The sequence below is a fragment of the Panthera uncia genome, chromosome A2 (assembly GCF_023721935.1).
Source record: "Panthera uncia isolate 11264 chromosome A2, Puncia_PCG_1.0, whole genome shotgun sequence".
Classification (NCBI taxonomy): domain Eukaryota; kingdom Metazoa; phylum Chordata; class Mammalia; order Carnivora; family Felidae; genus Panthera; species Panthera uncia.
This window is the reverse complement of record NC_064816.1, coordinates 133499193-133522908: the sequence shown is the minus strand read 5'-3', so window position 1 is coordinate 133522908 and position 23716 is coordinate 133499193. Positions and strand designations below refer to the sequence as shown.

Genomic DNA, 23716 nt, shown 5'->3' with positions numbered 1-23716 from the left:
CAGATTTTTGAAGGCACCATTCTTAGATTTAAGAATGCTATTATTTAAATTATAAAACACAAGTAACAATGATTCTGAATATGTTTAAAAGTCAATATTCAAAGTAACTGAAATTCAACTTTTCTAATTTAGAAACACTTTTATATTTACTATTGTATCTTAGGGAAAATTCAATTATCTAACACAATGTCATAAAATTCCTAAAAGTCTAAAATTTAAATGTTTTAAGCCACTAATTTTATAAATTCACAAAGTCTTATTTGGAGATTGGGAGGAAAGATGGTTATAAAGTCTTTTAAGATAATAGACGATGGTTGCAAAATCAAATAATGATAAGAAGTCAAAACACCAAATATTTTGTTCTAGGCTTTGATATCACCATTACTTTTCACAAATCTTAAACATCAGATATACTTTTATAACATTTCTTCCAAAGAAAGTTGCAGTATACTGAAAATAAAATTCAATGAAAATTCTAAAAAACAGGTTTTGTCTAAAAGGAATTTGTGGTCTAGTTATCGATAGCAGAATTGAGCTCAAAATACAGAGTATAACATGGACTGAAGCAAATAATATTTCAGCTATTTACCAAGGACAAAGCCCTTTGCCAATAAGTCCTAGTAACTTGCCAAAATAATCTCAGAAGAGTACATTCTTGCATAATACTTGAACATTTGAAAATTAACATTTGTGTGTTATGAGTTTGTTTTCTCTTAGTCTCTCTGATTTATTTATATGTTTTTATCAACATGTCTTGCATATAATTGGTGCTTTAAAAATATTTGATAAATGAATGAATAACTAGCCCCAGGACAGAGTGGTAAACATGTTACTTCAAAGGCATATAGAAATAGGTATCTCAAAAATAACCAGGCAAAAAAGAACACTAAAGAATGTATGAAAGGATTGATATTACTTGTGAAACTTCCTCCATTTTGGGTGGAAATCTACTTTTAAAAAAAATCAAGCAATTTCTGTACACATGGCTTCTGGAGTTAAACAATCCTGAGATCATATTCCTTCAGTAACTATTTATGCCAGATCTCATAAGTCACCTCTTGCATTAGGTATTAGTGGCTTCTACAAAGCCTGAAAATAACCAAATCCTGTCTTTAAAAATTTCCTGAAAGAATTTCATACTTGAGGGGCGCTTGGATGGCTCAGTCAGTTAAGCATCTGACTTCAGCTCAGGTCATGATCTCGCAGTCTGTGAGTTCGAGTCCTGCGTCGGGCTCTGTGCTGACAGCTCAGAGCCTGGAGCCTGTTTCGGATTCTGTGTCTCCCTCTCTCTCTCTGTCCCTCCCCCACTCGTGCTCTGTCTCTCTTGCTCTCAAATATAAATAAAACATAAAAAAAATTTTTTTAATAAAAAATGAATTTCTCACTTGAACGCATAATGCTTTCAAAGAAGGACTTTATGGGGAAAAAAAAGATTGATAACGAAGACTGATCTATGACAATTAGGAATGAAATTTCACTCTGCACTAATCAAGTCCTTTACCATTTGACAAGCTCCGTGCTGTCTGGGCTATTGATTCCTCTGTAATTGTCCTGTTCCTAGAAGAGAAACCTCTCTGCCAAACAAAGGGATCCAGACAATTGAACTCAAGTTAAGCTCTTGTCTCTTGTTGCGTGATGTATCTCAAGATGCTGGAATATAGTGCAACAGTTCAAAGGGACATGGAGAAATGATACAGGCGATTTGGGGATGAGAGAAATCTCTCCATCTAGTAGCCATCTGGCATTAGACTTGGAAGGTCCATGCATCCTCACTTTGAAGGAAACTCTAAATGGATTTCTTGAGCCAAAACCAAATACTCTATGATGATTCCAATACCTTATTTAAAATGTGCACCTGGCACTTTCAGCCAAAACCTTTTGATATGGATTCAAAAGGGAAAAAACAAAGATGGTTCCATTTTATATTATTTCTAGCCCAGGAAACACTAAAACCTAGAAGAAACATCCTGACATAATATACTCAACCAAATATTTTAAGAAGACAAGGATATGCAAAGAGAGGACTTCAAATCATATACTGTATTGCAAAAATGAACTACTGGGGCCTCATCAAAATGAAAAGCTTCTGCACAGTGAAGGAAACAATCAGCAAAACTAAGGCAACTGACAGAATGGGAGAAGATATTTGCAAATGATATAACAGATAAAGGGTTAGTATCCAACATCTATAAATAACTTATCAAACTCAACACCCAAAAAACAAATAATTCAGTGAAGAAATGGGCAAAAGACATGAATAGACACTTCTCCAAAGAAGACATCCAGATGACCGACACATGAAAAAATGCTCAACATCACTCATCATCAGGGAAATACAAATCAAAACCACAATGAGATACCACCTTACACCTGTCAGAATGGCTAACATTAACAAGTCAGGCAACGACAGATGTTGGCGAGGGTGCGGAGAAAAAGGATCTCTTTTGCATTGTTGGTGGCAATGCAAGCTGGTGCAGCCACTCTGGAAAACCGTATGGAGGTTCCTCAAAAAACTAAAAATAGAACTACCCCATGACCCAGGAATTGCACTACTAGGCATTTATCCACAGGATACAGGTGTGCTGTTTCAAAGGGACACACGCACCCCCATGTTTATAGAAGCACTATCAACAATAGCCAAAGTATGGAAAGAGCCCAAATGTCCATTGATGGATGAATGGATAAAGAAAATGTGGTATATATAGGTATATATACACACACACACACACAATGGAGTATTACTCGGCAATCAAAAAGAATAAACTCTTGCCATTTGCAACTACGTGGATGGAACTGGAGAGTATTATGCTAAGTGAAATGAGTCAGTTAGAGAAAGACAAATATCATATGACTTCACTCATATGAGGACTTTAAGAGACAAAACAGATGAACATAAGGGAGGGGAAGCAAAAATAATATAAAAACAGAGGAAGGGGACAAAACAGAAGAGACTCATAAATATGGAGAACAAACTGAGGGTTATGGGAGGGGTTGCGGGAGGGGGGGATGGGCTAAATGGGTAAGGGGCACTAAGGAATCTACTCCTGAAATCATTGTTGGATTTCACTAATTACTAATTACTAATTTGGATGTAAATTTTAAAAAATAAAAAATAAAATTAAAAAAATCATGGACTGTATTGTTTAGGCATTAAAAACACAGTACATTTCATATCCCTCCAAGTCTGATGCAAGCTCCCCTTCGCTACCCAAGACATACACACAATTTCTGGATTTGATTAAGATATATATATTTAAGCCATAAATGTTTAAAATGGGAAGACATGTTTAAATAATTCAAAGTATTTAATTTATAAAGAACCTCCTATGAGCAGGACATTGTACTAGAATTATGAATGTAAACAGAAAAAAAAAAGTGGTCACTGACCTCGGCAATCTTTGAGAGACCTGAGCACTAAAAAGAATTTAGGATAACTTGTAAAGTGCTACAGTTTCTTGACATTCATAAGGGTTACCCCATACCTCTCAAAGATATTTAACGAATATTTTAAATTTAAAATTCAAATTTCAAAAATATTTTATAGCACATAAATTTCCTCTTAAAATTAAAGTATAACCAAAAATTTCAAGTAATCTCTTCATATACTTCTTGCCTAATTCTTTGCCACCACAATCTGAAAAATGCTGATTGTTTCCACTCAAAATTCTTACAGATACCCTCCCTGACTCCTACCTCAAACTTCCTAAACTCTATCTCCTAGTTAAATCTCGAGTAGACCTTTTCACTTTCTCTTCATTTCCATCTCCAACCTTAAAAGTCAACACTGTCCCCTGATTCCCACAACCCTTTTTAAAGAAAAAGCTTTTATTTGTTGCATGAATGGCACTATGTACTCAAACTTGGTTTAAAAAACCCCCAAAGCCACACTGAAATCTGGAAATTGGGTACAGACATAAGCACATTCACCAGCTAAGTAAATCACATTCATAAGTCAACTCTGAGCATTTGGGAAACAGATTTGTGCCTCAGCAAAATTACACATTGCAAGTATTGTGGAGCTTTGGGGCCATGCTCAACTAGCTGAAAGCATGAGCATTTAGTAGGCAAACGCCCAGGATGTACAACAGAGATTGTAGACTGTAGGCACACAGGGAGAGTCAAACGGCACGTGGGGTGCATTTGGCCTGCACAATTTTTGTTTTGTTTTCATTTTAAATTTTAAGTATTTGCCAAAATGCAAATGTCAGCATAATTCATATAAAAGTCCAGATTTCTGCCTTCATTTGAAAACTTGGAGGCTGTGGTAATACTGGGTCCATATCCTATAAGGCAGCCACTGACTGGAGTGGAGTACAGCCTCCCGCATTTTCTCCAGTTTACCATGTGGGTCCCCCAGGCCCTCACTGCCTGGGCTGTGCCTCTAGTAGGCAAACCAGTCCTAGACCTGGTATAAAACACCATGTGTCCGTTTTGCATGAATTGCCCATTCAGCAAGTTGATGTTCCAGGCTTTAGCTTTCAGTGAATTAGAGTTGTTCATTAGGTAAATTGGTCTTGTTAAGATGACTGTGGGCAAATTGATATTTGGTCAGTTGGTCTTATAAGGATGTCTGAACACACCCTTTGATCCCCAGATCCGGCCATGCTCTCCCACAAGGTTGAGCAAGGTCATTTCAACTCCGGAGACATTTTATTGGCTGTGTTAAAGTTGGTAAGAATTGACGTGTGGTCTCTTAGAGTAATTCTTTTTCTCAGGAGCCTGGAAAAATCAGGAGAGGCCTATGGAAATCTTTTTCACTTATGTCTTCTCTCTCCAGTTGAACTGATAGAGTGACCCAGGTACCACTCCTAGGTGGGCCTGATCCCTTCTCTTTCTCACCCACAGTCTCTCTTTGGACTCTTTTAAGACATTCAGCCTGTCTCAGGACTGTTGCCATAGTTAGAAGCAGCCCAAGACAGGCTTCTTCTTCTTTTTTTTTTTTTTTTTTTTTTTTTTTGGCATTAGGGCAAACATTCTTTATGTTGGCCTTACTTGATGTACTTCTTCTGTCCCTAGAAGGTTGACATTAGAGTGTAAGAGTGGAGAAGTCAGATGTGGATTTGAAAAAAAAACAGGCAAAGCTGCCCTTGGCCAACCTGGATGGTGGTTTCTTAGGTTTCCCCGGCAGACAGAACAGGAGACCTTTATGTGATTCAGCCTAGCTCCTTAGACTATTGCATTAGGATTTGGGTGCCAAAGCCACACTAATAAATAAATACATAAATAGTAGTAGTAGTAATGATATCAACAGTACATCTTTCTTGACCACTTACAGTAAGCCAAGTACTGCTCCAAGTATTTGTGTTAATTCATTTATTCCACACAATATCCTCCTGGATATGATTATTCTGTTTTTGAAAAGCACAGTAAGGTTAAATAACTTGCTAAACTCATCATCTAGTCATCTAGTTAGTGGTGGGAAGAGAATTCGAACACAGAAGTTTAGCTCTAAGGGTTCATAACCATTATATCATCATCACTTTAAAAACCAGGGAGGCGGGGCGCCTGGGTGGCGCAGTCGGTTAAGCGTCCGACTTCAGCCAGGTCACGATCTCGCGGTCCGTGAGTTCGAGCCCCGCGTCAGGCTCTGGGCTGATGGCTCGGAGCCTGGAGCCTGTTTCCGATTCTGTGTCTCCCTCTCTCTCTGCCCCTCCCCCGTTCATGCTCTGTCTCTCTCTGTCCCAAAAATAAATTAAAAACGTTGAAAAAAAAAATAAAAATAAAAACCAGGGAGGCAATAGAGAATACCTTATATATTTTAATTTATGCAGAACTTCTAACAACATTATGGGGTATAAGCAATTATTCCATACTCTTTATGAGAGAGGGTACTGAGACAAAGAGGAATTATATAGGTTTGGTGTTTTTTCCAACTACTGTCCAGTGCATCTATTTTCCTTTGGGACCTCAGAGGGAAAAAGGAGTATAACAAGTATCTTGGGTATTCGTAGACCCTCACCCAGCAACAGTGCCCCCAAACATTATTAGCTACCACTGGTAATTGAGAAGTAAGTGCTTTGATCTTTAAAAGGAAGGAATATTCAACTGCACATGTACTCAGAAACCATAAATATTAACTTGGCTACCACCTACTTTTGAAAAGAAATCTCCAAAAGTTTCTTAGATTTTTAGATGATTAAAATGATTTCTTTTGCAGTCACAAAGGAACCAGAGCAAGACTAGCTCCCAGATTAGACTAGCCAAGCCCATAAATAGAGAGGTCACAGGACATTGTTCTAGGAAAACAGGATGTGGATGTTCTGTTCTCCATCTCATAATCACAAAAACATGAAAAATCTATAGGCTTCTCCCCATAAACTGTGGAACAAAGTTGCTGGTAATACCACACTATCATGCCTCCTAGTGTTGGCTCAGGTAGCAATGAAGACTCCGCGGACAATTTTGGGAGTTGTCTGGGTCCGGATTTATTAATTCAGACGTAAATAACTACTGACTTTAGTTTTTATCTTTCTCTACTTGTTCTCGGGAACCAAGTAACATCTCAGTGTTAAGAGTAAGAGCTATTTTTAAAGGTTCTGTTCTTGTTTCTGTTTTAATCAAGCATCTGCCCTGTGGAGCAAGGGCTGACTCTAGAATATTTCCAGTCCCTCATAGGCAGGCTGCCATGTAAAGCAAACAATCATTTCCTGGCTCACAAATGATCTCCCTCAATGATAGAGTCTACCAGATCAGTTACTCGATCCAGAGAACAACAGACAGCTCTGAGATACCATCATTCATATACATGCTGTTTATTCTCAAGGAATGACAATTTTTATTTTCTGGCACACTGTATAAAAATCTCAGAATATTAAGTCTATTCCTGCTTTTTCTTTACAGCATTTATCATCATCTGACAGATTATGTATCTCTTGTCTATTTATTTATTTATTGCCTGCCTCTTCCCCTTAGAATGTGAGCTCCATGAGGGCAGGACTGTGTCTATTTTGTTCACTGCTATATCCTTAGTATCTACAACAGTGGTTGGGATTTCAGAAACAGCTGCTATAGATTTGTGAGATCCATAGTGAATATACAATTGAATGTGAGCAACAGATCAACAATTAAAACTCAATCAAAAGCCAGTACATTGTAAAAATTAAAAATGGAGGCAGTGAGGACAATTTTAAAGTAGTTTTACAAAGAGGACCTAAAGATATATTTCGGTTCTTAGTAAGGATGAGAGAAGTAAGCCTATGAAAATAAAATAACCATTCCTAGCATTTGAAGAAATTATAAAAACAAAGCAGATTCCTAGCGCTTTACTTAGTGGAAAATTTTGTGAACACATACATCAAATTGAAGCAGAAAAGATTTATAAAGTCTGACTTGGAAAATAAACTTGTCCAAAAGCTTCCAAGATACATAGCTACAAAAGCCAAGCCTCATTTACTTATTCACAGTGTTAGACTATTATATTCCATAAGGATACAAGTACAGTGATTTCCTAAAATGTGTGGGGTTCTTTTTTTTTAGCATCAAATACACAAAATGTTTAATTTTAAACAATACATAATATTCCTTTATAATATAACATAAGAATATTTCATATATTCACAGTTCTATCTGTATACTCTTTTTCTGTTCACCACTAGACTATGAGATTCTTGCTGAATAACAAAGTCTTATTTTCTCTGTACCCATCCTTTATAAGAATTAGTAAATAATGTGACATTTCATGAATACATTATCAACTTATTGATGAAAAATTAGATTCTATGCTTGATAACCCCGTAAGTTTGTTTGGATATAAATTAGCCACTGCAAATACCTATATCTTTTCCTGAATCTTTCAAATTGCATTAACCAGTTCCTTTAACTGTATTCTTATACAGAACGGCAACCCAGGACCCATAGTAAAATTTATTCACAGCTGTTCTTTAAGGACAAAAACTATTCACGTTCTTGTATCTAACACAGATTATAGTAGACACTTAGATGTTTATTGGATTCAATATGGAAATTTTCAGAATTTAAGAGAAATTATATATACAGAATCTTTAGATCTTCAATAAATTATACAACATAGTCACAAAATCTAATTAAAGTTTCTTACCCCAAAAATCTGGTCATGGATTTTTGCTTATACTACCTCTGGCTCCTTACCCTTTAAGAGCCGATGATAAAAACTTTTGTTTTACCACAGAGAAACTCTAAGCCATTCTCCCCTGGGTTTTCTAAATCCACACTAGAAATCAAGCTTTCCTATTCTACTATCTACCCTCTTTCTGCCCCATGAGAGGTTGTGAAAATCAATGAGATCATTTCCGTGAGGAGTTTTGAGCTCCTGAAATTCTTTTACTCTACTCATAAGCTTAAGAAACCAATATCATGCTTAAATTTTTGCAAAAGTTTAAGACTCCCGTTCTGAAGAAACTTGTCATAAAGAAGAGTTTGAAAGGATGGGGTTCCTGGGTGGCACAGCCAGTTAAGCCTCCGACTCTTGATTTTGGCTCACGTCATGATCTCACTGTTTGTGAGATCAAGCCCCCACGTCAGGCTCTGTGTTGACAGCATGGAATCTGCTTGTGATTCTCTCTTCCCCCCTCTGCCTTTCACCCACATGCATGCATGCATTCTCTCTCTCTCTCTCTCTCTCTCTCTCTCTCTCTCTCCCTCCATCCCTCAAATAAACATTTTTTAAAAGAAGAGTTTTAAAGGAAATAGATCAGTTTATTCCTATGAAATACATTCAAGAAATATTTACTTTAGAAGGCTTGCTGAAGTTCCTTCATATTTTTTTAATTTAAAAAAAAAATTAATGTTTGTTTATTTTTGAGACAGAGAGAGACAGAGCGTGAGCAGGGGAGGGGCAGAGAGAGAGGGAGACAGAATCCAAAGCAGGATCCAGGCTCTGAGCCGTCAGCGCAGAGCCCAATGCGGGGCTCGAACTCACGAACCGCAAGATCATGACCTGAGCTGAAGTTGGACGCTTAACCAACTGAGCCACCCAGGCGCCCCACATATTTTTAAAAATATTTTTAAAGATTTTCATGGCACTTCTGTAAGTGTGCTAGTGAAGTGTACTGGATGTGTGTTTAAACTTTCACCACTTTCAAGACTGTTGTCTGTCTGGGATAAAACTCTCATTATAGCATTTTACCAAATTTCTAAATGTCTGGAATCCTCACCAGCTTAGAAGACCTTAAAAGAATGAACAGTGCAGCAATTAAAAAAAATAAGACTACACCTAGTGCCTAGATACTGGTTTCTAACATCATTCTGCAATAAAAGGAACCATAGGTCCTTGAAGAAATGGCTTATTCAAGAGGCTGGAGTCGTAAATATAGAAGCCGATACTAGAGCATCATTGCACCAGAAAGTAAGGAAGAGCTCAAAACAAATAATTAAACAAATGAAAGCAATGATGGAAGTATATGACAGGGACATGGGAACCAATTGTCAAAACTGGAGTGATTTCAGCAACAGAATAAGTAATATTGGATTATAACCGAAAGTATAAAGTAACTATCCATTAGTCCATGCTGATATAAACAAATTATCTGAATTAACAAATAAATGGGGATGAAGAGACAAACCATGTGAGTAGAAAAATACCAAATAATTTATGTAGCTACTCCAAACTCAAGGAGGTGGAGCACAACTTCCTGATCCTTCTCTGGGAGCCGAACATAATGACATCCTTCCAAAGAGTACAGTATGGAAAGGGGAAGGAAAAGAGCGACAATGGAAAACCTGACAAACACTACCTCAGTCAAGGGATCAAGGTTAACACCAACAGCTATGAGGCAGGTTGATAATATATACCCTTGATATGAAGTGATGAGAATGATGTTTTACCTCTGTGATCTTACTCCTGCAAACCATAATTCCAGTCTAATCATGGGGAAAACATCAGGCAAATCCCAGTAGAGAAAGATCAAAGTACCTGACCAGTTCTCAGAGCTGCCAAGGTCATCAAAAACAGAAAGTCTGAGAAACCGTGAAGCCTAAGAGAAGCCTAAGGAGACATGATGGCTAAATGTAATGTGATATCCTGATGGGACTTCGGAACAGAAGAAGGACATTATGTAGAAAAACAAGAAAATCTGAATAAAATATGGACTTCAGTATTTAAAAAAGCAGAATAAATAAATCCTCCAGAGGAAATAAGATGATTATTAAGTATGTGGATGTAGGCATAAACTAGGCATAAACTCTCACATACTAATTACACATCTTCCTAAGGATTTTATACTCAGGATGTTGTATTACAAATCCAGTCAGCACTACAATGCTGAAAGTGAAAAGTTTTTATTTTTTATGTGAGATGCATTCTCTGGTAATACAAACTCCAATGGTATTTAAAATATAGAGGACTGAAAAAATAGATCAAGTTTGGGTTTTGAGAGCCTCCTGTTAATACATGCAGCTCTCCAAATTCCTCGCCTTTCTTTGCATTTGTTACTATTTCTCTCTAAAGTCAAATCCTTTGGTGATTTTATTTACATCCATTGCTTTAGCTATTGCTTCTTTGCATTGACTCCCAAAGTTACATTTCTCTACCTTTCTCATGTTTCAGAGAGGCATTTCCAGTTACATTCTAGAACAAATGCCCTGCTAAACAAGTACAAATCTGAACCCATTATCTCTGGCCAAAATCTTGTCCTTCCTTCCACTTTTCTTATTATCAAAGGTGTAGCCTCTCTTTCTCCCTCAAGCTGGAAAGCATAAGGTCGTCTTCAACTTGTACCTGTCTCTCAATCCCACATCCCATTCATTTCCAATTCCCATCAATTTTAAATTTGAACTTCTTAAATAACTTCCTGACTTTTCCAAATTCTACCACATTCCCTAAATCTAAGATTTCATCTTCTCTGCAAAGTCTCCTAGTCTCCCTACTTATAACTCTTTTTCCTTCTCTAACCCACTTCCCCTCTACAGTCAGAGTCATCCTCTAGAAACATCTTATTGCCAGCCCATCGCAGATCAAGTTCCTTAGCAATACAACCTAGGCTCTTTACATCTGCCCTAACCTAGTCTTCTAGTCAATCTAGTCTTGTCAAAGCAGCCCCTGACTTCCTCTTCCACCACATCAACACTTTGTTGGTCCCTGAGACTCCAAGCACTTACAGACCTGCATGTCTCTGGCATGCAGCTCATGCGGTTGAACCTCTTCCTTCAAAAATCTACTTGAGAGCTCATTGTTACCTACCAAGTATTCTACTTGCACACCTGCCAAGATCCCCACACTCAGAATTGGCAACTTTTTCTGTTCTGGAATATTTTGTTTGCAGAATATTTTATTACAGTTCTGGAGTATTTTATTACAGTTAAACATGGGCATCCTTACTACTCAACAGTGGTCCTTGGCCCTACAACATTGTCATCAGCTGAAAGCTTGTTAGAAATGAAACATTTCAGCCCCCAACTTAGACCTTACCAAATCAGAATTTGTCAATAACAGGATCCCCAGGTAACCTAAATGTGCCTGTAAATTTGAGAAGCACTCATATACAACTATGCCCTATAGCTCCTTGAAAGGTCTCACTCATCTTTGAAATTCTGTCTGTCCCAACAATGCCAGCCTTAGCATCCTACCCTTCGTTCTTGTTTAATAACCATGTATTGAATATAACTTGAGAATCTAGTGTCAATAACTTGATGCCTGACTATAATCTCCTACGGTAATACTTGTTATGAGGTTAGAGCTTTACATTAAGTTCTTTTTTAAATTTTTTAAAATGTTTATTTATTTTTGAGAGAGAAAGAGATAGAGCATGAGCTGGGGAGGCAGAGAGAGAGGGAGACACAGAATCTGAAGCAGGCTCCAGGGTCTAAGCTGTCAACACAGAGCCCAACACGGGGCTCGAACTCACAAACCACGGGATCATGACCTAAGCCAAGTTGGACACTTAACTGACTGAGCCACCCAGGCACCCACACATTGAGTTCTTTTATTACTTGAGTACTTGACATGAGTTTTTGACAGACATTCCTTATACTTAATTCCATATTATGGAACAGGAGGTTTTAGTGTATAATTAGCATTGTGACACTTCATTTAACCAAATATCATTTTTTCTTCCGGTTTTATTAAAAATCACTTTGCATGACTTCTTTAAAATGCAGTGAATGCAAGCTAGTCATGTCTGGTTTAACATTTTTTAATAAGGCACTGGGGACTATGAACAATGTGAGAGGGCGGAGGGAGTCATCGATTTAAAATTTACTCTACGAACAATTCCACACTAATTCAGCACAGATGAGAACTAAGGCTTGAGAAACTATAATCCACTAACATGAGAAAAAGAATCCACTCCCTCAATGGCTTATTACTTAATGCAGTAAGTATTTTAAGATTACATATCTCCTACTCATAATGCACTATTTTCCATCTCTTTGGAGATGTATTTAACCCAATCATAGATTTTTGTAAGATATTTATGGGGCAAGTCTTATCTTCCATTTTCAAATCAAGCAATAGATAATCTAGTGAGCTCATTCACGGCCATTCCAAAAAGTAGTTGTAATAATAATACCAACACTTAGGGAATGTTAGGAGGATTAAAGGAATTAATATTTGTAAAGTGCTTAGAACAGTGCCTGGTACTTGATGAGCTTTATATTAGTATTTGTTTATTGAATAAATAGGTAAGTGGTAGGTATACATGGGCAGATAAATTCTAGATCTAGATGATGAACTTATTTCAAGACACAAAATGCAACATCTTCTATGTGTTTTGTAGATTATTATTTAAGGCTTCTGTATAGAGCAATATAAGTGGAATTTAGAGAACACAGGGAATAACCTCTCCCAACTCCTGGCTACCCCTTTTATGCTGCTTCAATAGGCCTTCTTACCATAGGAGGAAAGGCATTCATTGGTGGCTTCAATCTAAGGAAAAGAGAGGACCTCATTAGTAGTAGGTCCCAGTTAAAATTCAAGCACATTATCTACAAAGGGGCTCAGCAGTTTTCTCTCCTTGACACTGTGCATTTGCTAAAACAGGTGACCCCTTGAGCCTTAAAACTAATGATGAAGGAATGTACATTCTCCTGAGTGAGTAGCAACAAGGCCCAAGTGGTAGGTGTGACCTGACCACCTAGGCCAACTCCTCTGACTCCCTGAAGTAGGTGCTTTGGGTAAGGAGGGACCTGGCTAGTGGGTAAACTGGGCTATCGCCTAAGACAATTTTCATCCACTTCACAATTTTCGGAAAATTGGCCCTGCTCCTAGAAGCCAAAAGGATATTGGAAATGTCTCCTGAGGCTAATAATTCTGTTATCCATGAGATGAAGGATATTTAGGTCAATGTGAAGCCCTGCCAAGTACTGTTACAGTGTACCATTCTTTTAAAGTGACTTGTTCTTACGCATTTAAGAGGTATAATTTATCCCAGATATTTTAACAGAATTCTGCAAAATCATAGTTTCCTCTTATCTCAAACATTAATTTTCCACCTCTCTGGAGATGCTTGGAACATAATTTGCTATTTTTCTCTCTAATTATTTACTACTCAAAATTCATACAGTAATCTCATTTCCTTTATTTTAATTGTCCTTATCTAAAATCATTCTCTCTGCTCCACTGACATTGTTAATTTTAAGATTTATGTACATATTTGATTATGTTTTGATGCTGTGACTTCTATCAAATTGATTCTCAAAAATATTGCTATCTAAAAAGTATTTGTATTTTAAATTTTATAGATTTTTCCAGATTGCTTTCCAAAAGAAACTACATTTCAGATTTCTGCAAGCAAGTTATGAGAGCTTCCACTCCCAGAATTCCTACCAGCAATAAGTGATATCACCAATTTTGGATTTTGTCAGTTCTATGAATGTAAAGTGATATTCTATGCTTTAAATTGTCTTTCAGTAAACTTTTCTTAATTTTGTGATCTTTTCTTCTTCGTTGTACCACTTGTATTTGCTTTCTATAAACGTCTTTTTTTTTTTTTTAATTTTATGTTCTAGGTAATCTCTACACCCAATTTTATTTTCTAGGTAATTTACAACCCTGAGATCAAGAGTCACATACTCTACCACCTGCACGGGCCAGGTGCCCCCTTTATAAATTTCTTATTTATATGCATTCTATAAAAAAGTTTTATACGTAAAAATGAAGCAAAATAGACAACATTTAGCATAAGAAAAAGAATTGTATTTGATGTGCAAGTAAAAGTTCCTTTTTAGTAAAAAATTAAACTGATGTGTCATTTTTAATCTCATCAGATTAAAAAACATGTTAACATGTATTTGCTAAAGATCATGAACTAGCACTGGTGATGAAAGTAAAAACAGGAGCCAACCTTTTGTGGAGAAAATTGGCAAGGAGAACCCCAGTTTTAATATTTTCACCCATCCATACAATAATTGAGTTTCACACTAAAATCTCCAAAATTTAATCTAAACAAATATCGTAGCAAAATTGTATTGTATAGCAATTAGTTGAAACGATTCTAAATACCTATTAAGAAGGACTTAGTTAAACTATCGGGGCATTCCTTTCCATATAATAAAATACTAAAAAGAACAAAGCAAAGGAAATTTCCATATACTTTCCAGAAACGACTTTGATATCGCAGTTAAAGACGCAAGTTTGGAGAGAGACAGCCCAGGGCCAAACCTCAGCTGTCCCATTTATGAGACTCCTTACTCAGTTCCTCACTTAGGAAACAGAAATACCAAGCTATGGACTATGAGTGAGAATTCAATGAGTTAATGCATGTAAAGGACATATCACACACACAAAAATTAAAAAATGCAGTGCATATCACAGTGCATTTAGTTAGTAATCAAAAAAAGACAATCTTAAAACTACTGATATTAAAATTTTTAAATTATGTTGATATTGCAAAGCTTTTATCAGAATATCTGAATATTAACATTTTATCTGTTAAAACATGTGAGATAAGCTATGGTATAAGAGGCAGGGGGCAAAAGGGTAAGATGAAAGTGTGTGTGTGTGTGTGTGCGCGCGCATGTTTGGGTTGTGCTTAGGGAGATGCCTGGAAACATGCACAATGTCAACTGTGTTCTCTCTGGGTGAATTTAGATTTAATTTTTCATGCTCATCTTTGTATTTGCAAATATTTGATTCAATATTCTACCATAAACATATGACATCTTTGAAATGGGACTCTTTTCTAAAAATGCGGTCAGGGGCGCCTGGGTGGCTCAGTCAGTTAAGCGTCCGACTTCGGCTCACGTCACGATCTCACGGTCCGTGAGTTCGAGCCCCGCGTCGGGCTCTGGGCTGATGGCTCAGAGCCTGGAGCCTGCTTCCGATTCTGTGTCTCCCTCTCTCTCTGCCCCTCCCCCGTTCATGCTCTGTCTCTCTCTGTCTCAAAAATAAATAAACGTTAAAAAAAAATTTAAAAATGCGGTCAGGATATGCATCTAAGTAAAGAAACATTTTCTCTGAGAAAAATGACATTGAGTCTTTTTGAGATATACACATTGAGATACACACATTGCATTTCTTTCAAAGTACTGTAAAATGTCAATTAACTTATACAGAAGCAAAAATGTACAGAAAATTAACCTGGATCTTGATCATTTTTAAATCCAAAATGTTCATGATATGATAGTGTCTTAAAAATACTCAGGGTGACAAAGTAATAGGATTTCTTTCCATCAGACAAGAAATAAAAATCAGTCTCAGCATGCAGTAGTCATGCTGCGTATGCTTATAAGTTAGGATTTCAGGTACCCACAAAATAAGGTCTTGATGATAAACTTTAATATGCTCTTTCTCAAACAAATGGACATAATGAATAGAAATCCTTCAGCAAACAAACCAATGGAAATGCAAACACTCATTATTCCTCATATGTTGGCTATCTGGATGAGTCTTCAGATTACCATGGAATGTGCCAGCCTTTCTGGCCTTCCTGGCATTCTTACTATGATGCAAGTACCAATTTCCAACAGAAACAATCTGTTTTACACTAGAGCTGTGAATTGGATTTCCATGCCATACTTCCATAGAACAATGATAAAGTTCTCATTCTGAAAATAAGATCACTTATTAAAATGACAGCGTTTTGATACTGGTGAGGTTTGGTGAGATGGGAAATTTTTTGCACGTCTAACGGGGAATGCTTTAACTTTTTCAGGCAGAATTTTGACAGCGTGAATGAAGAGCTTCAAGGTGGGCCCTCATTCTTCATTCCAGTAATTTTACTTTTAGAAATTTAAAGAAAGAATCAGAAATGTAGACAAAGATTTATATACAAGAATTATTTACAATAGCCAAATATTGGCAATATCAGAAATATTTAACAATGTGGAAAAGATTAAAGAAATCATAGTAAGTAAATATTAAATACATCCATATAATATAATTTTATGTAGCCATTGAGATAATGTTTACAAAGTTTTTATGGCATGTGTTTCTGATAAATAGTATGCTAAAAAAGCAAGCTAGGAAAGTGCATAAAATGTATACAATACTTGTAAAGAAACATGTCCAACATTAGCTGTCTTTGTTGGTGGCATTGTAGCTAATCTCCTCTATTCCTTATTGTACTTTTTCTGTATTTTGCAATTGGAGTAGATCTGAAAGATTAGTCAAAAAATCATCTTCTGTAAAATGAAAGGCGCCCGAAGAAATTAGGTAACTTAGTCACGGCTTCACACAGACCGTGCAATCCAAAGTAGTCGTCCTCCCTTCCATAGTACCATCTTGCTGCTTCTCAGGGGCATATAATTACGATTTAGGATAAATCGTATGTCCATATTTTTACCTCGATCCCACTATACGCAAGCAAGCCCAAGATGCCCAAAGACAGTTTGAAATTCAGTGGCTTGTTGCTCTCACTTTCAAATGGATCCCGGGCGTTAGACTCTAAAGAATGAAGATAGCACATACCAGAGCTTTGCATGCCAACTTTTAATTGACGGGTTTAGCATCTGTTTGAATTAAGGAGCAGGGCTTCCCACCCAAGTGGGTGACTGGTTCAGAGTCCTGCCAAGGCAAATGGGGAACTGGGAATCGTTTGGCCACTTAACTACTTAAATAGCAAACAGGCAGAACTTCTTTGTGCTTCTGGAAGAAACACTGAAAAACTGTAATAAAGAAGTATCAGCACGCTAGTTCTCAACACATGCTCCAGGATCAGTAGATTAGCATTCCCTGAGAACTTGTTATCTTTATCTTAACCATTGTTACTGGATCAGATCTCCTGGGAGTATGGTTCAGCAGTCTGTGATTTAACAAGCCTTCCAGACAATTCTGATGCATATTAAGTTTGAGAATCATGGGCCCAGCAAACAGTAGCTACTACCCTGGAGCTTTGCCAAAACCATGTTCTTTAAGCAACCACTGAGACAGGGATTCCCTTTACCCACAAGTACAAAATAGAGAGCTCGCTATTAGAGAAGCAGGGCCCCCTGCGAGTCGCTTCTGCCCTTTATAGCCCTTAATCACTTGTGTGGTCACTCTGAAAATGAGGTGGAATGCTAACAAGATGTTTTAAATTCCAGAAGATACCCCGCTCTAAATAGACTATTTTGTTGCATAGATGATGAGATTCACATATGCCTTTCGTATTTGTCCTTAGAGAAAGAGCTGAAAAGAGTTATTATCATTACTATTAAAAGGTTATTATTAACTTGGTGGAATTGCTTCTTTGAAAGCAGAGAGGGCACTGGCTTGAGCAACTCTGAAACGAGGTTACAGAGACTCTTCACTAAGAACGGCAGGTATGTGAGTTCTGTTTTTCAGTTGGTTTTGCTCAGACACGGCCTGGAGCACATTTTATTTTGCTCTACCACACAGCTATCTCCTATCATACTAAGTATTTTTTCCCTACTTTTCTAAGAAGCGAATCGTGCTTGAATATGCAAAGGAAAGATTCAGCTATTTTATTAGTATATTTGCAGGTCTATTTCTTCAATTGCTTATTCAATTAATAGTGTATCTACTAGGTACCTGCAAGACACTGTCCTACGCAGAATAGAGTATAAATAGACAAATAAAACATTCCCTGCTTTACAAGAAGTTTATAATATAGAAGGGGAGATGAGATGAACACATAAGATTTTAAAATGTAACACAGAACATACTCTAGGCATCAGAGATATGTAAATAATGTGTGGTGAGGTCTCAGATAATTTGTTTAACATTTCTACTTTGAGGGTTTTTATGGGTCAACTTACAGATTGATTTGAATTCTAAGAAATGGCAGACAGGAAGGAATTCTAGGAGCCAAAAACCTCAGTAGCAATGCAAATCACAAAGCTTTGAGCATGATCAGGCAAAGATTAGTAGGCCAATACCAGGAAGCCCACACATGACCATCCCTGGGAGCTCCGTAAAAAAATAGCAATGCCCGAGTTCATTCTGCTCCCCTAAAATTCTGATATAATTTTCAGAAGTGAGGCCTCGGCACCGACTTTTTAAATTGTTAAGTTCCCTGAATAATTTGAGTGTGAGGACAGGCTTGAGAATCACACTACAACAGGGCTGGGGAGGTATCTGATACCATGGCCTGGGAAGCTTTGAATGCCACACCAAGAAACATGTCTTCTGATTAGAAGGAAATGAGACATCACTGAAGACTTCTGCACAGGGAAGTGATGTGATCAGAGCTATGTTTGTGAAATATTAAACTGGCAGTCATGATGGGGGTGTGTTGTAGAAAGCACAGACCAGCAGCTGGGAGAGTATTTAATAGTTGCTGTGAGCATGAGAGGTGCGGAACGTGGAGCCATGGCACGGAGGAGGACTTGGTGTCCAACGTGTGTTGCAGCTGAAGGAGAGGGAGAACCTGACGGTGAGCTTTAGCACCTGAGAGACTGAGCGGGTGCGGTACCAACAAGAGAAACACGGCAGGCAGAACCACAGATGTTGAAGGCGTGGGAGGTAATCGGTGCAGTTTGCTATATGTTGACGCAGTGACACACACAAACCAAAACATCTATCAGGTACTTGACAATCAAGACTCTAAAAATCCTGCCTACAGAAAACAGATTAGGATTCAACATTATTCAAACATCATATCTCCAGAGATGTTTTTTAGTGAGATATAATTGCAGATAACATTATATTAGATTCAGGCACACAACATGATTCAATATGTGTATATTGCAAAATGTCCATCACAATAAGTGAATAAGTGTACTTAACATGCATCACCACATGGTTACAAATGTGTGTGTGTGTGTGTGTGTGTGTGTGTGACAAGAACTTTGACCATTTATTTTTGCAGCGACTTTCAAATATAAAATTCAGTGTAATTAACTGTAGTCACCATGCTGTCCATGATGTCCCTAGAACTTACTTCTCAATGGAAGTGTGTACCTTTTGGCCACCTTCACCCATTTTGCCCAGTCCTCCCACCACCACCTCTGGCTGCCACCAATCTGTTCCCCAGAGGAGATTATTGAATCTGCAGAGTAGAAAAATATCTTGAGGAAATCTCAAGATAGGGGGGAAAATGATGGCTGGGGTAAATGTCTTGGAGAAAGCCCAAATTTGGAGGAAGGTCATAAAGAAGCAGCGTCAGAAAGGTTGGAGAAGCAGGAGAGGGCAGCATTAAGGAAGTTAAGGGAGAAAAGAGTTCATAAGAAAATTCCAGACCCTGTGGGACCCACTCAATTCTAGGACAAGTATCTATTCCACTGGTTCACACATTTCACCAAGGTTGGGAAACACTGATAGGGAAGATCAAGGAAATTGAGAAATTACCTCAGTGAATTCACACTAAAGCTTAATTTCAGTTTTTAAAATATTTATATAACTCCTGAAGAATACCAATATTCTACTCATGATCAAATCTGCTCTTATACCAAAAACAATGCAAAAACAAAACAGTGGCTGTATTTTGTAAAAATTAAAAAAAAAGGAGTTTCCTGGTAAATTCTGGAAAAAAAAAACAACTTTAAGGGAGAAGGGAGTCATATTATTATTATTGAGGGTTAATTAGAGAGAGATTATGAAGAAAAAAATACTGACTTTTTCTTAAGTCTTCATCTCCCAAACTGTAGTCTGGACATCCACATCCACAAAGAGATAATGTTAGGAAGAAGCAACTTTAGCTAAAAAGAAGATGAAAAATAACAGAGGATATCTAGAGGGAAATATTGATTAATCATAATTAATTAGCTAATTAATTCTCCAGAGGGAAAATCAAGTTTCAAAAGAAAGTGGGGAGGTTTACAATAATTATAAAATGGAAAGCAAAAGTGCAAAAGTGAAGAGGCAGTCTTGAAACTGTGGTTAGATGCTTCCAAACTCCTCCCAAATTGAGGAAAATGTCTAAAATATTTCAAGCATCTGAATGTGATAATACACTAGCATAGTAAACACATTATATCTGGAGTCCCCAAACTCCCTTGTAGTTTATCCACATGCTCTGTCACTTGAAAAGTCCCATATGAAACAGTTTGCTTTTCTTTCCTGGAGTCTTTCCTTAATCTAAATATAATATGAATATTATTTGTTTTTACAAATTAGATCTGTCATTCAAAGCATAGTTTAGTCTATAGCAAAACCAAACAAAATGTCTAATGTCTAAAAAAAAAGTCTTTAATTCTAAAGAGTATGAAAAAAAACAATGACCTGAAATAAATTACAGCTGACCCTGGAGTAGTATGGGGGTTAGGGGGTACCAAGCCCTGCAGGGTAGAAAATCTGTGTATAACTTTCAACTTCCTTAAAACTTAACCACTAATAGCCCACTGTTGACTGAAAGCCTTACCAATAACATGAATAGTTGACTAACATACATTTTGTATGTTACATGTATCATATGCTGTATTATTACAATAAAGTAAGATACAGAAAAGAAATGTTATTAAGAAAATCATAAGGAAGGGGAGCCTAGGTGGCTCAGTGGGTTGTGTCCGACTTCGCCTCTGGTCACGATTTCACGGTTCATGAGTTCGAGCCCTGCATCAGGCTCTGTCGTGACAGCTCAGAGCCTGGAGCCTGCTTCAGATCCTCTGTCTCCCTCGCTCTCCGCCCCTCCCCTGCTCACACTCTCTCTTCCAAAAATAAATAAAACATTAAAAAAAAAAAGACAGAAATTCACAAGGAAGAGCAAATACATTTATAGGACTGTACTGTAAGAAATCCAAATATAAACGGACCCGCATGGTTCAAATCTGTGTTAAGAGCCAACTGTATTTATAAAAATTTGAGATGAAAACAACACAGCACATCAACCAAAGTTCCCAAATTTACCTGTACTTTGGAATCACCTGGAGATTTTAAACTCGTGATATCCAGGCCAGAACTCTAGATCCAGTCAATAAGAAGATCTGGGGCTAGAAGTTAGCAAATGGGAGTTTAAGGCTCCTCACAGAATTTCAATGGACAGCCAAGTTTGAGAAACCCTGATCTAAAAAGATCAGTGGGAATCCATGTTACCTAGTGTCTGAAATGAGTTCAGTATTTTAACTGGTCACTGAATTTGGCTATTAATTTTGTAACTGAGGCAAAACCAGGTGAAATGTAGGTTTCTGTTACTCTATATAAAGCAAGCATATGTATTTGCCAGGGGCAAAAAACTGCAAGGATTTTTTTCCTTCACACTAAACCAAATAATACTACAGTATGTTATTTGTAATGTGGTTAAATAAAATCAATAGCATTGCAAAAAAATGTTAACGCTGTCCCTTTTTTAAAAAATAAAAGTAGCAGAAAGTGCATTTAAGGAAAACGGTTCAGAAAAAGTATCTTCAAAGCTCTATTAAACATTTCCCAGCTTTGGAAAATTTAAATACCCAATCTGGTTCCTATGAAACTTAAAAAGATCAAACGATTAGAAGGAAGCTAGGCTTGAAGGAGAAATGTTGGGGATTTCGGTAAACATCTGGTTACCATTTTCAATGGTAAGAACCAACCCACTTAAGGAAGTAGTTTCATTTCTTTGGAGTAAAAATGAGACACTGGCTTTTTGTTCTCTTTGCACAGTGGAGGGTAAAGGAAACATTAGAATGGAGAGGTCACTTGAAGCTCAACTTTTATAAATAAGAAAGCTTTTTTCAAAAAGTAAAGTAAATTGAACTCAGGTCTCTGTAGTATAAACAACTCAACTGAGTTAGGGTTAAATAAACATTCCTCGAGCTCTAGTGTGCCAATTAAAGAACAAATTCTGTTTGGTCATAAATACATCAGTACTTCTATAAGCACTGAGGAAAATAACAATAAACCTGAACACACAATTACTGCGTGTCATAATACAATAAAATTGAATGGTGCAGACCTGTAAGTTTCTTTGATTCAATTTCCTTTTTTTCCCCAGTTTGATTAACGAAAGGCACAGAAGCACTTCTGATATCGTCCAAAACCCATTACTTGCATAATAAAAAACATATGTCAAAGGTGTTCTAGGTGAAATACTGACAAGGCAAAACACACTCTGCCTTTTAAATGTGACCTTTACTCTTTCGTCTTCTTGCTAAATGTTCATATAGCATATTAAACTCAGGAAAGCAGCAGGGGTGCTGGTTTCAGGCTGGTGACAGGAAGGAAGGAGAAGAGACTTCATTAGGCTCTTGAGTTTTAAATGATCAGTGGAAGCATCTGCTATCGACATGCACTACTAGCCAAAGGGGATCACCTCCCACTTTGCCTCCAGACCAATGTTTCTCCACTCCTTTGCTTACCATTCCTCTCTTCTGCCCTTGGACATGAGACTAAAAAGACTCAAGAGAAAGGATCCCTAGAATGATGAGGTTTAAAATCGTGTCTTACTTTCTCTCGTTCCATGGTCATGAATGTTATAGAGACGATCTGAAAAAGACTTGGGTGGTGATTTTCCTCATTCTCCTGAGGAATAAAACAACCTCTGGGCAGCACCCCTGACTTGACTCTGTTCCCACAACACTTCCTGTGTTCTGAGATGGGCAGATCCCCTGCTGGGCAACTCTGACTGATAAAACGTTCATCCTTAAATGGGTCCTGGTTATGTCTTCTAGGGTTGCTACAAATAAATCTTGTACCCAAGTGTCCCGTTAAACAGTGGGGAAACAAAAATATTGGTCCAACTACTTGCAGGGCCTCCCAGAAACATTCTTTGCAATTGGAACCATCTATTTTCTTGTGGCTGTTGCAGATCTGGTTTCGGTGGCGACTGGAGAAATATGCCCTCTTCAAGTACACATAAATAATTCTCACCCAATGATAAAATATACTGTGTGTCAGAGTCTCTTGGACCATATATTACTTAGACTCTATCCCGGGAGCAAGTTAAAAACTTTTGGAAAATATTTATTCTCTCTTAGGCCACTGCTCCGTTCTATGAACTAAAACACTGATTTGCTAAATAGGACCTGGAAAATATGAAAGAGAAATGTGATGGTGATTCTGTTTCTGCAGGGAAGGTGTATATTATAAATATATATTTTTGCAAAGCAGAGGATTGGAAGAGAACAAGCAGGAATATTTTACACTATGCTCAGCAAAGAAGTAGAGAGCATAATGTAGATGACAAACAGGACCTAAATGACAAGATGGGGGTTCTGACCCTTGATGCTTTCTATGTTCACAAGCCGCAAAAGCTGTATGCTTGTGCTCGCTTCGGCAGCACATATACTAAAAGCTGTATGCTTACTTTTACGTGTCCTTTATTGGAGAATATTTGTTAGGTAACATTTCGTGTTTCATTGTTTTGTGGAATAGTAAACTTCCGGTGAATCAATCATCACCTCTCAGCAAGTAACTCACAAATCTTCATCTCCTGCCCTGGCCTCTCTACTTTCTTCAGTTACTGCTAAATACATTTATAGAAAAGCTCACAGCACCTGAGACTGAATATGT

General features: G+C 37.4%; 1 protein-coding gene across 2 annotated transcripts in view; it reads right to left on the bottom strand.

The window, feature by feature from the left end:
• CPED1 (cadherin like and PC-esterase domain containing 1) overlaps nt 1-23716 on the bottom strand; it is a 269131-nt gene that overhangs the window by 210546 nt on the left and 34869 nt on the right. The gene's annotated exons all lie outside the window — the stretch shown is intronic.